Source organism: Hemiscyllium ocellatum, chromosome 9 (assembly GCF_020745735.1).
Source record: "Hemiscyllium ocellatum isolate sHemOce1 chromosome 9, sHemOce1.pat.X.cur, whole genome shotgun sequence".
Classification (NCBI taxonomy): domain Eukaryota; kingdom Metazoa; phylum Chordata; class Chondrichthyes; order Orectolobiformes; family Hemiscylliidae; genus Hemiscyllium; species Hemiscyllium ocellatum.
In genome coordinates, this window is record NC_083409.1 from 40703736 (window position 1) to 40720065 (window position 16330).

Genomic DNA, 16330 nt, shown 5'->3' on the forward strand with positions numbered 1-16330 from the left:
TGAGCACACTCAGGATGACAAATTTAGACAAGCCCATTCACATTTAAATATTACGTAACAGCCTGGACTATAATGGAAAATTAAGGCAGCAACTTGGCAAACTCACAGCTGAATCAAGAACAGGTGATACGACTGGAATGGTTGAGACAGACTATGACCCATCCTTTAGCATGGTTATCACACCCAGCTAATGAAAGAAACTACAATCCTATTTACAAAAGCAGCCCATTATAATCTATCAGGAAGAGATAAAGAAAGAATTTCAGGCTGCTTGTGAAATGTACCTGTGGATCATAGATTCAACATCCTGCATTAAGCAAACTAATTGACTGCAAGACATGCACGTAGCTTTTGAGGGTACTAATACTGAGTCAACGTTACTAAATCCAAATTCAATGACTCAAAGTTTTGGCAAATTTAGATGATAAAGTCAGGAGTCATATGGACCAGCATTTAAATGGCATCTTTTTGTCATCCACGTATAGCCTTCTCCTATTTATCATTTAACCATTTAGAGACTGGAGGTCTGCACTGGGAGGACAGAAAAGAAGTAATTTGATTCTGTACATTTAGCTTTACATGGAAACCTGAATTTAACCATCAGTCAAGGAAAAATGTAAGCCTGTGCTGCTGATTTCAGAATTCCCCTACTTTACAACATACAGCTGCCAATTGAATTCTATTAATATGGAACAGTACATTTGCTACAGGGTTTTCAGAAGTTAATACCAGGGGATTTTTCTTCATGAGAACATGGTTAACATTAACAAGGCTGCCTTTATATTGACAGACCTGAAGATATTAAAAGCAAAATTTTAAAACATTCACAAGTTAAAATCTGGCACAAGTTATGAATCAATGGCAATGTGAGACTGAAGTAACGTGTAGGCCACACAAGTAACACTGGAAGTCATTCCTTTAATGACATCAATCCTGTTTTTATAGGATCATCCTATCAGTTATCCATTATCAGTTTTGTTGAATTCACTTTAATTGCCGTAGTGGGAATAGAACTCATAACTTCTCAAAACCAGTCCAATATCATAAAGAAAGTTACACTACCCAATAAACTCTGTTTCATGAATCAGATGAATATGCACCACATGGTACATTTGATGCTTAATCTTTGTTTTCCAAATGCATTTTCAAATATATAGTACACCGAATGGACAACCACCAAAAAGAACATGGTGTGTATCAAACAAATGTGGTCCTGAGTCCTCTCATTATGCATCATATGTGAAGTGGATCTAATATAAAAAAAAATCTCAACTTGGTTTTAATTGATTTTGCAGTGGGAAATTCATGGTGAATGATTCCAGGCCCACTTTGTTCCTATATTCCCTTTATAAATTATATATATTATCCTAAATAATGAGCTCTTTTGGAGAGAACATCAAATCACATATGAAGGTATTGGGTCCAACGGTCCCAGTGATAAGTGCTATCATAGGATGGGGTAAAAAATTGCAGGTGGAAGATATGGGCAGATACAGTAGGTTAATACAGCATATAAATTGAATTCTTAATTGATAACAGATAATTGCATTACTCCATACAGCTCCCATTTTTGGTTTTCTGTTGTCCCTTATCCTGCAGGTAGTGACTGCTGATGGTACATACCTATGCTAGTGTCAGAAGTCCTCAGTATCTGATTGAGTGATTGTTTTCAGACGATGTCAATGTGAAGGCCTAATGTTGTACTTGTCCAGCGTCTGACAAACATTCATAAGTAGCACAAAGACAGTTATCATCTGGGATTAGTTTCAAAAGTTCAGGACGATAAGGAACCTTCGCGCTCTGTGTGTCATAACACAAAAAGTTCATGGTTCATTTAGTCACAATTAATTGTGTGTTGTATGGTTGTCCAAGGCAAATGCTCGATGGTAGTCACTTGAATCTTTCCAGAAGCTCTTTACTAGGAGAAAGTGAGGACTGCAGATGCGGGAGATCAGAGTCGAGAGTGTGGTGCTAGAAAAGCACAGCAGGTCAGGTAGCATCCAAAGAGCAGGAGAATCAACGTTTCGGGCATAAGTCTTCATCAGGGATGAGGCTTGAGGGTTGGGGCTGAGAGATAAATGGGAGGGGGTGGGGATTAGGGGAAGGTAGCTCAGAAAGCGACAGGTGGATGAAGTGAGGGGGAAGGTGATAGGTCAGAGGGGAGAGTGATGGACAGGTCCGGAGGGTAATGACGAGTTGGAGGCTTGGGATTGGGATAATGTGGGGGGAGGGGAAATGAGGAAGCTGTTGAAATCCACAAAGATGCTGGAGATTAAAGTTGAGGATTCCTGATGAAGGGCTTATGCCTGAAACATTGATTCTCCTGTCCTTGGATGATGCCTGACCTGCTGTACTTTTCCAGCACCACACTCTCGACTCATTTCCCCATTCTTCTTCTGAGAAGACGGGTGGTGCCTGGAGGAGGAATGCCTCATATTCGACCTTGGCACCCTGCAACGACATGGGATAAATGTGGATTTCAACAGCTTCCTCATTTCCCCCCCGCAACATTATCCCAGTCTCAAGCCTCTAACTCGGCACCACCCTCCGGACGCGTCCATCACTCCCCTCTCTGACCTATCACCTTCTCCCTCACCTTTATCCACCTATCGCTTTCTGAGCTCCCTCCCCCAAACCCCATCCCCTCCCATTTATCTCTCAGCCCCGACCCACAAGCAGCATTCCTGATGAAGGGCTTATGCCTGAAACGTCGATTCTCCTGCTCCTTGGATGCTACCTGACTTCCTGTGCTTTTCCAGCACCACACTCTCGACTCAGAAACTCTTTACTGCCACTCAGTAGAAAATTCAGGCTTGAGCTATGCTGACAGGAGAAGATGCAGAGCAAAGATTAAGTTCACTTTCATTTTCCTCTCGATCATCCTTCTCAAGAGGACAATGGGGCATTTTGCATAGAGAAGCAAGGGCAGTAAGCAAAAGCAAAGAGAAGCATAAATTTACAGGGCATAAAATTGTATTTACGTTGTAAAAATGAATTAAATCAGTAGATCATAGAATCTTAAGTTTTGTTTTGCATAGTTGAAGGCACTTGGCCCATCCTGTCTTTGTTAACTCTTTCAGAGAGTAGTTTAATTCTTCCCAATCCCTCTTTCCCCACAGCCCTGAAAGGGTTTCCTTTTCAAGTATTTGTCCAATTCAATTCATAAAGTGACAATTGAATTGGCATTCTCCACAACTTCAGGCAGTGAATTACTGTACATATCTTAGGAACTCATTATATCATCTCTCTTCTTGTTCCCTTCTAAATTAGCTGAATTCTGACCATGCTGCCTGTGGAAACAGTCTCTCCCTGTCTACTGTATCAGAATGAAAATGCTACTGCAAAATGATTACATTTTTAAACATGGTTTATTAAATGAGTTCGCTCTTGGTTAGACTTGTACTGGTCCATCCCAGGCATTGTTCCACCTATTGACATGTGACTATTAGGTGCACACCCAGGAGGGGAGCATGATTAAGTACTCCTCATGCCTCCATCTTTATGACACATGGTTATTAACATGTCTTGTGAGTAACTTTTGAGATAAAAGACATTTTTACATCGCAAGAGTCTAGATTTGATCCTCATTCAAAAGAAAGGCTGTTAAATTTGCTGCTAACATGATATCTGATCAGAGAAATATAGTTAAAAAAAAATAAAATTAGAACTACTATATCTGAATGAGATAGATGAAATAATGGTACAAATAGAAATAAAATTGGTGTTATTGAGGGTATGGGCTATATATTCCAAGGTACTGAACTTCCCGAAAAGGAAACCCAAATGGAAAAAGGGTGTGGTATGTCTTAACAAATGATGAGTTAAAGGTAGCAGTGAGAAAAAAAAGTCAAAGAAAATGAAGGTGTAGAATCAGTATGGGTGCAGTTAAGAAATAATAAAGTGCAGTAAGGATTAATTTAGATTGAAATGCAATCATGTACAAACATCTTTAGTAATCTATTGCTGTCGTATGGCCTTCACCATGTTGCACACACCCCATAGGAAAGACATTGTGATTTCACTTCAATAAAATCCTCAGGTCGAACACCTCTCGTGTCGTACACTTAAAATGCGGGGCAGAATCTGAGCAACATAGATTACAGTGAGAAATCTGGCTGTACAGTGCAAGGAGTCAGCCGAGGCCTTTCTCGATGTCAGGAACAACTCGCTGCATCTTTTATCTAGCTTTGGGCCGTCGAAGTGAGATTCTTGCTTGGTAGTGATGAGTTGGTCATTCAGGCGGATTATTGCTCCTTAACAGCCTTATTACCTGCACATCTCCTCTTATTAATACGCAGCTTTCCATTTTACGATGCGCCACCAGCAAACTAAACACTGAGGATTTTCAACATAGGTGTCAGAGCAAGTACTTGGCGAGTTATAGAGTCATAGAGATACAGCACAGATACAGACCCTTCCGTCCAACCCGTCCATGCCGACCAGATATCCCAACCCAATTTAGTCCCACCTGCCAGCACCCGGCCCATATCCCTCCAAATCCTTCCTATTCATATACCCATCGAAATGCCTCTTAAATGTTGCAATTGTACCAGCCTCCACCACTTCCTCTGGCAGCTCATTCCATACACATATCACCCTCTGCATGAAAACGTTGCCCCTTAGATCTCCTTTATATCATTCCCCTCTCACCCTAAACCTATGTCCTCCAGTTCTGGACTCCCCGACCCCAGGGAAAAGACTTTGCCTATTTATCCTATCCATGCCTCTCATAATTTTGTAAACCTCTATAAGGTCACCCCTCAGCCTCCGACCTTCCAGGGAAAACAGCCCCAACCTTTCAGCCTCACCCTATAGCTCAAATCCTCCAACCCTGGCAAAATCTTTGTAAATCTTTTCTGAACCTTTTCAACTTTCACAACATCTTTCCGATAGGAAGGAAACCAGAATTGCACGCAATATTCCAAAAGTGGCCTAACCAATGTCCTGTACAGCCGCAACATGACCTCCCAACTCCTGTACTCAATAATCTGACCAATAAAGGAAAGCATACCAAACACCTTCTTCACTATCCTATCTACCTGCGACTCCACTTTTAAGGAGCTATGAACCTGCACTCTAAGGTCTCTTTGTTTACCAACACTCCCTAGGACCTTACCATTAAGTGTATAAGTCCTGCTAAGATTTGCTTTCCCAAAATGCAGCACCTCGCATTGATCTGAATTAAACTACATCTGCCACTTCTCAGCCCATTGGCCCATCTGGTCCAGATTGTGTTGTAATCTGAGGTAACCCTCTTTGCTGTCAATTACACCTCCAATTTTGGTATCATCTGCAAACTTACTAATTGTACCTCTTATTCTTGCAACCAAAGTATTTATGTAAATGACAAAAAGTAGAGGACCCAGCACCGATCCTTGTGGCATTCCACTTGTCACAGGCCTCCAGTCTGAAAAACAACCTCTACCACCACTCTCTGTCTTCTACCTTTGAGCCAGTTCTGTATCCAAATGGCTAGTTCTCCCTGTATTCCATGAGATCTAATCTTGCTAATCAGCTTCCCATGGGGAACCTTGTTGAACGCCTTACTGAAGTCCATATAGATCACATCTACTGCTCTGCTCTCATCAATCTTCTTTGTTACTTTTTCGAAAAACTCAATCAAGTTTGTGAGACATGATTTCCCACACACAAAGCCATGCTGACTATCCTAATCAGTCCTTGCCTTTCCAAATACATGTACATCCTGTTCCTCAGGATTCCCTCCAACAACTTGCCCACCACCGAGGTCAGCCTCACTGGTCTATAGTTCCCTGGCTTGTCTTTACCACCCTTCTTAAACAGTGGCACCACGTTTGCCAACCTCCAGTCACCTCGCCTGTGACTATCGATGATACAAATATCTCAGCAAGAGGCCCAGCAATCACTTCTCTAGCTTCCCACAGAGTTCTCGGGTACACCTGATCAGGCCATAGAGTCATAGAGATGTACAGCATGGAAACAGACCCTTCGATCCAACCTGTCCATGCCGACCAGATATCCCAACCCAATCTAGTCCCACCTGCCAGCACCCGGCCCATATCCCTCCAAACCCTTCCTATTCATATACCCATCCAAACGCCTCTTAAATGTTGCAATTGTACCAGCCTCCACCACATCCTCTGGCAGCTCATTCCGTACATGTACCACCCTCTGCGTGAAAACGTTGCCACTTAGGTCTCTTTTATATCTTTCCCCTGTCAAATTAAACCTATGCCCTCTCGTTCTGGACTCCCCGACCCCAGAGAAAAGACTTTGTCTATTTATCCTATCCATGCCCCTCATAATTTTGTAAACCTCTATAAGGTCACCCCTCAGCCTCCGATGCTCCAGGGAAAACAGTCCCAGCCTGTTCAGCCTCTCCCTATAGCTCAGATCCTCCAACCCTGGCAACATCCTTATAAATCATTTCTGAACCCTTTCAACTTTCACAACATCTTTCCGATAGGAAGGAGAACAGAATTGCACACAATATTCCAACATTGGCCCAACCAATGTCCTGTACAGCCATAACATGACCTCCCAACTCCTGTACTCAATACTCTGACCAATAAAGGAAAGCATACCAAACGCCTTCTTCACTATCCTAACTACCTGCGACTCCACTTTCAAGGAGCTATGAACTTGCACTCCAGGTCTCTTTGTTTAGCAACACTCTCTAGGACCTTACCATTAAATGTATAAGTCCTGCTAAGGTTTGCTTTCCCAAAATGCAGCACCTCACATTTATCTGGATTAAACTCCATCTGGCACTTCTCAGCCCATTGGCCCATCTGGTCCAGATCCTGTTGTAATCTGAGGTAACCCTCTTCGCTGTCCACTACACTTCTAATTTTGATGTCATCTGCAAACTTACTAACTGTACCTCTTATGCTTGCATCCAAATCATTTATGTAAATGACAAGAAGTAGTGGACCCAGCACCGATCTTTGTGGCACTCCACTGGTCACAGGCCTCCAGTCTGAAAAACAACCCTCCACCACCACCACTCTCTGTCTTCTACCTTTGAGCCAGTTCTGTATCCAAATGGCTAGTTCTCCCTGTATTCCATGAGATCTAACTTTGCTAATCAGTCTCCCATGGGGAACCTTGTTGAACGCTTTACCGAAGTCCATATAGATCACTTCTACTGCTCTGCCCTCATCAATCTTCTTCAGACTGGAGGTCCTGGAGATTTATCCACCTTTACCCATTTCAAGACATCCAGCACTTAGATTCCTTACAGTATGGAAACAGGTCCTTTGGCCCAACAAGTCCACATTGACCCTCCAAAGAGTAACCCAGGAGTTCAGTTCCTGGCTGAAAAGGCTCCTTTTTTTAAAGATTAGATTACCTACAGTGAGGAAATAGATCATTTGGCCCAACAAGTCCACAATGACTTTCCGAAGAGTAACCTACCCAGCCCCATTTTCCCTGACTCCTGCGCCTAACACTATGGCCAATTCACCTGACCTAGATTGTGGGAGGAAGCTGGACCACCTGGAGGAAACCCACGCAGACATGGGGAGAATGTGCAAACTCCACACAGACATTCGCCCAAGGCAGTAATTGAAATCGGATCTCTGGCGCTGTGAGGCAGCAATGCTAACCACTGAGCCACCGTACCGCCCCAATCATGATGGTCACCACACATCCACATCTCAGGCCATGCTCTGGAGCAGCAACCCCATGTAGCCCAATTAAGCTGATACCTGACATGTGCTGTCCTCCATGGCAATGCACTCACAGTACACTTCTGCAATTCAATGCTTCACCTCTGAGTGCACGGGCAGCTATCATTATAATGAGTCACAGAAATGCAAGATTATTATGGTGCAGAATGAGGCCATTTGGCCCACTGTACCTCCATCTTACCACAACAAGGAAACTGTATGCTCAGGGAACACACACCCAACTCTAAGGCTGTGCCAGGCTGCATCGCCTGGCTGCATGCTTGTTCTCTTGGCACTCACTTTGAACCATCATGACTGCCCACAGTATTCTTGCTTTGCACATTGCCCTTCAGCCAGAGATACCAAGCTCACAATTCTGCTCTAATTCCTCAGTGCTGATACAAGGCCAGGAGACCTGTCATGATTATTAGCTATACTCAGTCAAATCAAGGAAACTGGCTTTCACTCAGAGTTTCCTGACACTGTATGACAAGGACAGCTTCTGAAACCAGCCCAGGGATTAGATATTGATAGTCAACCACTTGAGGCAGTGTGAGTCAGGATCCTCTGCACTAAAGAGGTGATGAGCCGAAGTTTGGGCTGTCTACCACCTGTCTATCCAGTCATGGGCTGTTCTTTTCCTGGAAAGACAGATGCAGGTATTAAGGGAGTTGAAAGTAAATGGCAAAGCTGTTCCTTTTGGTGCAGGTGGGGAGGTCAGTGAGTAGGCAGCACAGAGGGCATACAGTGTGAGTGGTCTCGCAACTGGCATGAGTGACAGCAAGTGAGGGAAGGCGCTGCAGGCAAAAGTGAGAGTTGCAAAGCATGAGTCTTGGTGGGAGTCGGGCATAGTAGCAGAGATAGAGTGAGGGATCAAAGAGAAGGTCATGACACTTAAACTGGCAGGGTGGAAAAGGTGATTGGCCTTCTTCCTACAATGCTAGGCAATACTACAGAGTCAAAATGTGTGGCGCTGGAAAAGCACAGCGGATCAGGCAGCATCCGAGGAACAGGAGAGTTGACGTTTCGGGCATAAGCCCTTCATCAAGAATGTAGAGTGGGAAAGGGGGCTGAGAGATAAATAGGAGGGTGGGGGTGGGGCTGGGGGAAAGATAGGTGGGAAGGCAAAGGATGCAGGTAGGGAATGATGGTGTTAGATTAGTGGGGAGGGTAGTGCTGCTAGGTGGGAAGGATGATGAACAGGTAGGACAGTTCAAGAAGGTGGTGCCTAGTTGGAGGGTTGGACTGGGATGAGGTTGGGGGGGGGGGGAAGATGTGAAAACTTGTTAAGTCAGTGTTGATGCCATGAGGTCTTATGGTCCCAAGATGCAAGATGAGATGTTCTTCCTCTGCTGGCAGTTGATTTAGCAGTGGAGGTGGCCCAGGACTTGCAGGTCCTTAGAGGAATGGAGGGAGAGTTGAAGTGGTTGGCCACAGGGCAGTGAGGTTGTTTGCTGCGTGTGTCACAGAGATGTTCCCTGAGCAGCTCCATGAGTTGGCATCCTGTCTCCACAATGTAGAGGAGACCACATCGAGAGTAATGGATGCAATAGATGAGTTGGTTGGGTGTGCAGGAGAATTCTGCTGGATGTGATAAGATCCTTTAGGACCTTGGACAGAGTTGAGGGGAAAGTGTGAGCCCAGGTTTTATACCTCTTGCGGCAGCAAGGGAGGTGCCGAGTGTGAAGGATCAGTTGGTGAAGGAGTCGTGGAGGTAATCATCTCTGAGGAATGCTGAAAGGGGTGGGGAGGGAAATATATCTCTGGTGGTGGGGTCTATTGCAGGTAGCAGAAATGGTGGCAGATAATGCGCTGCATCTGAGACATTCATGTGGTGGAAGGTGAGGACCAGGAAGGTTCTATCATTTTGCTTTTGGAGGGGTGGGATTCGAGGGCGGAGGTACAGAAAGTGGAGGAGATATGGTATGGGTCATTATTGTGGGACGGAAAATTGTGATCCTGGAAATAGGAGGATATCTGGGAGTGGAATTGTTCCTCCTGGGGAGCAGATACGGGGGAGGCGGAGAAATTGGGAATAAGGAATCATCGTTTTATAGGTGAGGGGGAGGAGGAGGCAACTTTTCGGAGTCATTCTTTGCACAATTAAAGATGAATATCTTTGTTGGAGGTCAGTTATCTCAGACCCAGCAGATCTCTACAGGAATACCTCAGGGTGCAAAAGGAAGATTTCAGGCTATGGTTAGGCCTGGGTGTCTGCATTAGTGAATCCAAATACCCTTTATGAAGATGAGACTTAAGATCTGGATGTTTTTCTTATCCTTTGGCTTCCTTTTATTTCTATTGTTGTTTTTAAATTCTGGTTTTGTAACCAAGATGGTTCTGGTGACTTTGTCCACTTGTCATTGGACTCTTGTAACCTGTACTTGAGTGCACATGGCAATGAAATCTAATTCTAAAACCTATTTTCAAAAAGGCTGGTTTATTGAGATAAATAAGTGTTTTTAGGAAATAGAGATAGTTAACCTAGAGTGTTAGATTACTTCAGATTAAATTGTGGGAGAAAAACAAGAGGACATGATTCAAACTAATAAGTACATACAAACAGATAACAGTTCATTCTTCTGCATATGGTTAATCAATGGGTAGAATAAAGTCAGAATAAAATAGTGGAGGGAAAATCTTTGGAATTATTTTGAAGAAGTGTGCTATTATAGGGTAGGGGTAGTAGCTGCTGTCAGGATCTCTGTGAACAGAGGTCAGAAATCAGACAACACCAGGTAATAGTCCAACAGATTTATTTGAAATCATAAGCCTTTGGAGTGCTGCCCCTTCCAACAGCAGCACCTTCACATTACAGATGAACTGAGGCTTTCTTCATTCATTACATTGTATTATTTGATGCTCTTAACTGTGGATTTCTGTCTCTAGGAGATAACAATTCATGCAACAGGCTGAGGGTGTGATAATTAAGGCTTATGAAACCAGACCAAAGTCCTTCTCCAACTTGAGAATCCTCATGACAACTTCTGAATTGCTGATCTCTCCTTGTGTATTTGTTATGGTGTGGAGGTGCCGGTGTTGGACTGGGGTGAACAAAGTCAGATGTCACATGACACCAGGTCACAGTCCAGCAGGTTTATTTGAAATCACAAGCTTTTGGAGAGTTGCTCCTTCATCAAGTGTTTCATCATTGTTAAATATCTTGGCGATGAGCCAGGATTTCATTTGTAACATACTGTGGCCTCCTCCAGACCTCAGATCTGGGTGCAGCACAGGGAAAACCATTCAGAAAATGTAAGTCAAACAACCCTCACACAGAATGCCAGCTCACTAACACCATTGCAGAAATCAGTCCCGTTCACAAAGGGTTAGTAAGTCACAAGGTGTTGCCTAGATACAAAATGGTTTACTACTGTTTTAAATAAACTTGTCAAGGAGGCCCTGCTTTCATTCTAGATGGACATTAAACATTTTCAGATAAAGTCCGCACTGTGCAGAGGAGTACATTGATGCTCAATAGTTTTGAGCTAATGCTTTTTTTGATGGTTAAAAAGGAATATAACTTCCTTGAAGAAAATTGAGCTTTAGGACATAAAGTGTCCTGACATTGTTTCTCCCCATTTATGACTCCAAATCCACTTGTTGTGACTTCAAGTGTGACTCCAAAAGGTCATATATTTAACAGATGCTTCATGCTTCAGCTCCACAATGGAAAATCACTGCTGTGCTGTTGGGTCACTAACCACAATGTGAGTCACTACTTTTATGTACTATAGCGTCAAAGTAAATTGATAATGCTATGAAGCATCATTAATACTTTAAACCTCTGCATCTTGTGAGGTCATGAGTCCCACTTCATGATCGATGCTGCTGGTGGAAGTTATAAAGAATGGAAAATAATGAAAACTCTCATGCGGACAACCACTACTTTTTTTCAGTCCATATATCATACCTAGCACAGCCTTTTCACAAAGTCGAGATTACGCAGGCCAATCTTTAACCATGCATTTGACCTGTGTCCCATTGAACACAGGTCATGTCAGAATGACTAAAATCAATAAACGTGCCTGCAGGCAAAGTAAAGGCTTCCAAAGACTGGAACATATTGTCCATAGGGTTGGTGTAAGAAGATCTTTAAAAGGAAGCCTGAATGAGAGTTAGATAACTGTATGAAAAGTCTCATAGAACTACATCAAAAATGTGGGGAGCTGGCAGAGGCAAGATGGGCCAAATGGTCTCCTTCCATTGTATGATTGTATGATCCTCAGACTCATAAGAAGCCATAATGTTGTGGCGCCAAAGTTTTGATTCATTTGCGGTGAGTCAGTAAAGTTTAAGTATTCTACTATTGCACTCACTGTCTAGGAATATAATTTCCTTTCCCTGACAACAGAGAGTTAAAAGTGTCATGAGTAAACAGAGTGAAACAAAGTTGTTACCATGGGATGAAATTAGATTTGAAATAAGCGATTCTTGGATAGGCACATGGATCATAGTAAAATGAAGGGTACATAGGTTAGTTTGACTTTAGGGTAGGATAAAAGGTTAGCACAACATCAACGGCCGAAAGGCTTCGATTGTGTTGTATTGTTCTATTAAATAGATTAAAGTCTGTGTTACCGCATGACTGTGCCTACACCATGTACTGTGATTCTATGCCATTAGCACATCATTGCTATCTTCAGATTCAGTACACCAAGAATCTATTGTAATTATTTTTCGGCACTCAGACATATTATAACACAACTCTCGGGCAGGTGGACTTGAATCCAGATCTGACTCAGAGAAAGAGACATTGCCACTCCATCACAAGACCATCCTAATATTCTAGTCCCTCTCAATACCAATAGTTAATTACTTGGGAGAGGCTCTTCATCCTCTGATTCATTGAATATCCTGCTGAGATCAGGAACTGCTCATGTAAAGTTGCAAATCTCACACCTTAAAGGCTCAACAACAGACTAATGATACATTGCCTCAAAAGTGGCTCATGTGCAAACAGAGTATGTGAGCACATAATTAAAGGAGTTTATTTCAAAGAAAATGCACTCAAACACTAGTACATTACTTCCAACCAAATTATCTTTCCTTCCTTCTGTCCTGAGGCACTACCCTGTTCTGATCCTAACTGCACCATCTTTCTGGGTTAGAGTCATGAGTAGGATGACCAAATGGCCGCATGTAACTTTCCAATGAATCGTGACGAGGGACATGATGGTGGGAGGAATTTCATTTTTATTTGTTCATGGGATGTCAGCTTATCTGGCTGGGTCAGCATTTACTGTCCATCTCTAGTTGTCTTTGAGAAAGTAGATGTGAGCTGCTTTCTTAAACCATTGCAGCCCATGTGTAGCAGGCACACCCACAATGCCAAGGGGAGGGAAATCCAGGATTTTAACTGAAGGAGTGGCAATATTTTTCCAAGTTTGATTGGAGATTAGCTTGTATGGGAAACTTGGAGGCGGTGTGTTTCTGCTGGTCGGAAGTTTGAAATGTGCTGTCTAAGGAGCCTTGGTGAATATCCTCAGTGCATATGTGAAGATGAATTACACTGCTAATGCTGTGATTTTGGGTGGAGGGAGGGAATATTTGTGGATATGCTGCCAATCAAGTGAGCTGCTTTGTCCTAGATATTGTTAAGTTTCATGAGTGTTGTTCGAGCTACACTCATCCAGGCAAGAGGGGAGTTTTCCAGCACACTCCTGCTTTATAGCTTGTAGATGGAGGACAGGTTTTGGAGAGGCAGGAAGTGAGTTACTCACTACAGGAATCCTAGCTTCTGACCAGCTCTTGTAGCCATAGCATTCATATGGCAAGTCCAGTTCAGATCTGGCCAATATTAACTCCCATGATATTGAGAGTGGGGAATCAGTGATGGTGAGTGTCAAGGGACAATGGTTACATTTTCTTTTGTTGGAGCTCGTCATTTTCTGGTACGTGTGTGGTGTAAATGCAAATGCCATTTGTCCTCCAAACTGGATATTATCGAGGTCTTGCTGCAATTGGACATGTACTGTTTCAGTATCTGAGGAGTCACAGATGGTCCTGAACATTGTGCAATCATTGACAAACATCCCCATTTCTGACCTTAGATGGAGGGCAGATCATTAATGAAGCAGCTGAAGATGGTTGGGCAAGGACACTCATTGAGGAGCTCCAGCAGAGATGTCCTGGAGCTGAGATGACTGACCTAGAACAGCCATAACCATGTTCTAGAAATTACTCCAACCAGTGAAGAGTTTCCCCCGATTTCCCATTCACTCAAGTTTTGACAGCATTCCTTAATACCACACCCAGTTAAATGTTGCTTTAATATCAAGGACAATCAATCAATCTGAAGTTTCATTCTGTTGTCTACATTTGATCTAAGGCTGTAATGAGACCAGGAGATGAGTGGTCCTAGTGGAATCCAACCTGACTATCAGTGAGCAGGTTATTGGTCAGCGAGTGCTGCTTGATAGTTCTGTTGAGAATACCTTCCTTCACTTTACTGATGATTAAGAATATACTGATAGGGCAGCAATTAGCTAGGTTGAGTGGTCCATAAATTGTGGTTTTGGAGAAGTTCAAGAACTAGAATGAAATCAATCTGTTATGTTGGACATTTGGGATATGAGTTGAGTACCAATAGTTAGTTGCACACAAATCCTGCATGAAACCAGCTGCAATCTGAATCAGCCAGAGCCAGATAAGCATGTCTGATGAAGGGGAACATCAAAGTTCTCCTTGGTCTCAGATCAAAACAGATCGATGTCCTTTCTCTTGAAACCTTCAGTCAAAAGTGAAGAATCCTGTAAGGAATAGGAAACGAATGTCATAGAGTCATAGAGATGTACAGCATGGAAACACACCCTTTGGTCCATTCATCCATGCAAACCAGATATCCTAAATTAATCTAGTCCTACTTGCCATCGTTTGGTCCATATCCCTCCAAACCCTTCCTTACATGTAACCATCCAGATTCCTTCTAAATGTTGCATTTGTACCAGCCTCCACCACTTCCTCTGGCAGCTCATTCCATTCAGCACCACCCTCTGCGTGAAAAAGTTGCCTCTTAGGTCCCTTTTCAATTTTTTCCCCTCTCAGCCCAAACTTATGCCATTTAGTTCTGGACTTCCCCACCCCAGGGAAAGTACCTTGTCTTTTTTATCCTACCCACGCCCCTCATGATTTTATAAACCTCTATAACATCACTCCTCAGCGGTGTTCCAAAGAAAACAGCCAGAGGCTAAGCAGCTCTCCCTACAGCGCAAACCTTCCAACCCTGGCAACATCCTTGTAAATATTTTCTGAACCCTTTCAAGTTTCACAACATCCTTCTGATGGGAGGCAGACCAATTGGACAAAATATTCCAAACGTGGCTTAACCAATGTCCTGTACAGCCGCAAGATGACCTACCACTCCTATACTCAATGCACTGACCAATAAAGGAAAGCATATCAAACATCTTCCTCATTATCCTATCTGCTTGCGATTCCACTTTTAAGGAATTGTGAACCTGCGGTCCAAGGTCTCTTTGTTCAACACTCCCCTGAACCTGGCCATTACGTGTATAAGCTTTGCTCTGATTTGCCTTTCCAAAATGCAACACCTCACATTATCTAAATTAAACTCCATCTGCCACTCCTCAGCCCATTGATCTGAACATGATCCTGTTGTACTCTGAGGTAACCTTCTTCGCTGTCCACTACACCTCCAATATTGTGTCATCTGCAAACTTACTAACTATACCTCCTATTGTCACATACAAATCATTTATACAAATGATAAAAAGCAATGGACCCAGTACCGATCCTTGAGGCACTCCACTGGTCACAAGCCTCCAGTCTGAAAGGCAACTCTTCATCACCACCCTCTGTCTTACCTTTGAGCCAGTTCTGTATCCAAATGGCTAGTTCTCCCTATATTCCATGAGATCTAACCTTGCTAACCAGTCTACCATGAGGAACCTTGTTGAATGCCTTACTGAAGTCCATATAGATCATGTCTACCGCTCTACTCTCATCAATCCTCTTCGTTGCTTCTTCAAAAAACTCAATCAAGCTCATGAGACATGATTTCCCATGCACAAAGCCATGTTGACTATCCCTAATCAATCCTTGCCTTTCCAAATAAATGTGAATTCTGTCCCTCAGGATTCTCTCCAACAACTTGCCCAGCATCAATGTCAGGCTCACCGGTCTATAATTCCCTGGCTTTTCCTTATCATCTTTCTTAAATTGTGTAACCACTTTAGCCAATCTCCAGTCTTGAGGCACCTCACCTGTGACTATCATTGGTATTAATATCTCAGCAAGGGGCCCAGCAATCACTTCCCTCGCTTCCCTCAGAATTCTCAAGTACACCTGATCAGGTCCTGGGGAATTATCCACTGTTATGCATTTTAAGACATCCAGCACCTCCTCCTCTATAATATGGACAATCCTCAAGATGTCAACATCTATTTCCCCACATTCTATATCTTCCATGTCTTTCTCCACAATAAACACTGATGCAAAATACTCATTTAATATCTTCCCATCTCCTGCGGTTCAATGCATAGGCTCCCTTGCTGACCTTTGAGGGGGCCTATTCTCTTCCTAGTTACTCTTTTGTCCTTAACCTATTTATAAAATCCCTTTAGATTCTCCTTAACCTTATTTGCCAAAGCTATCTCATATCCCATTTTTGCCCTCCTGATTTCTCTCTTGAATATACTGGTACTGCCTTTATCCTCTTC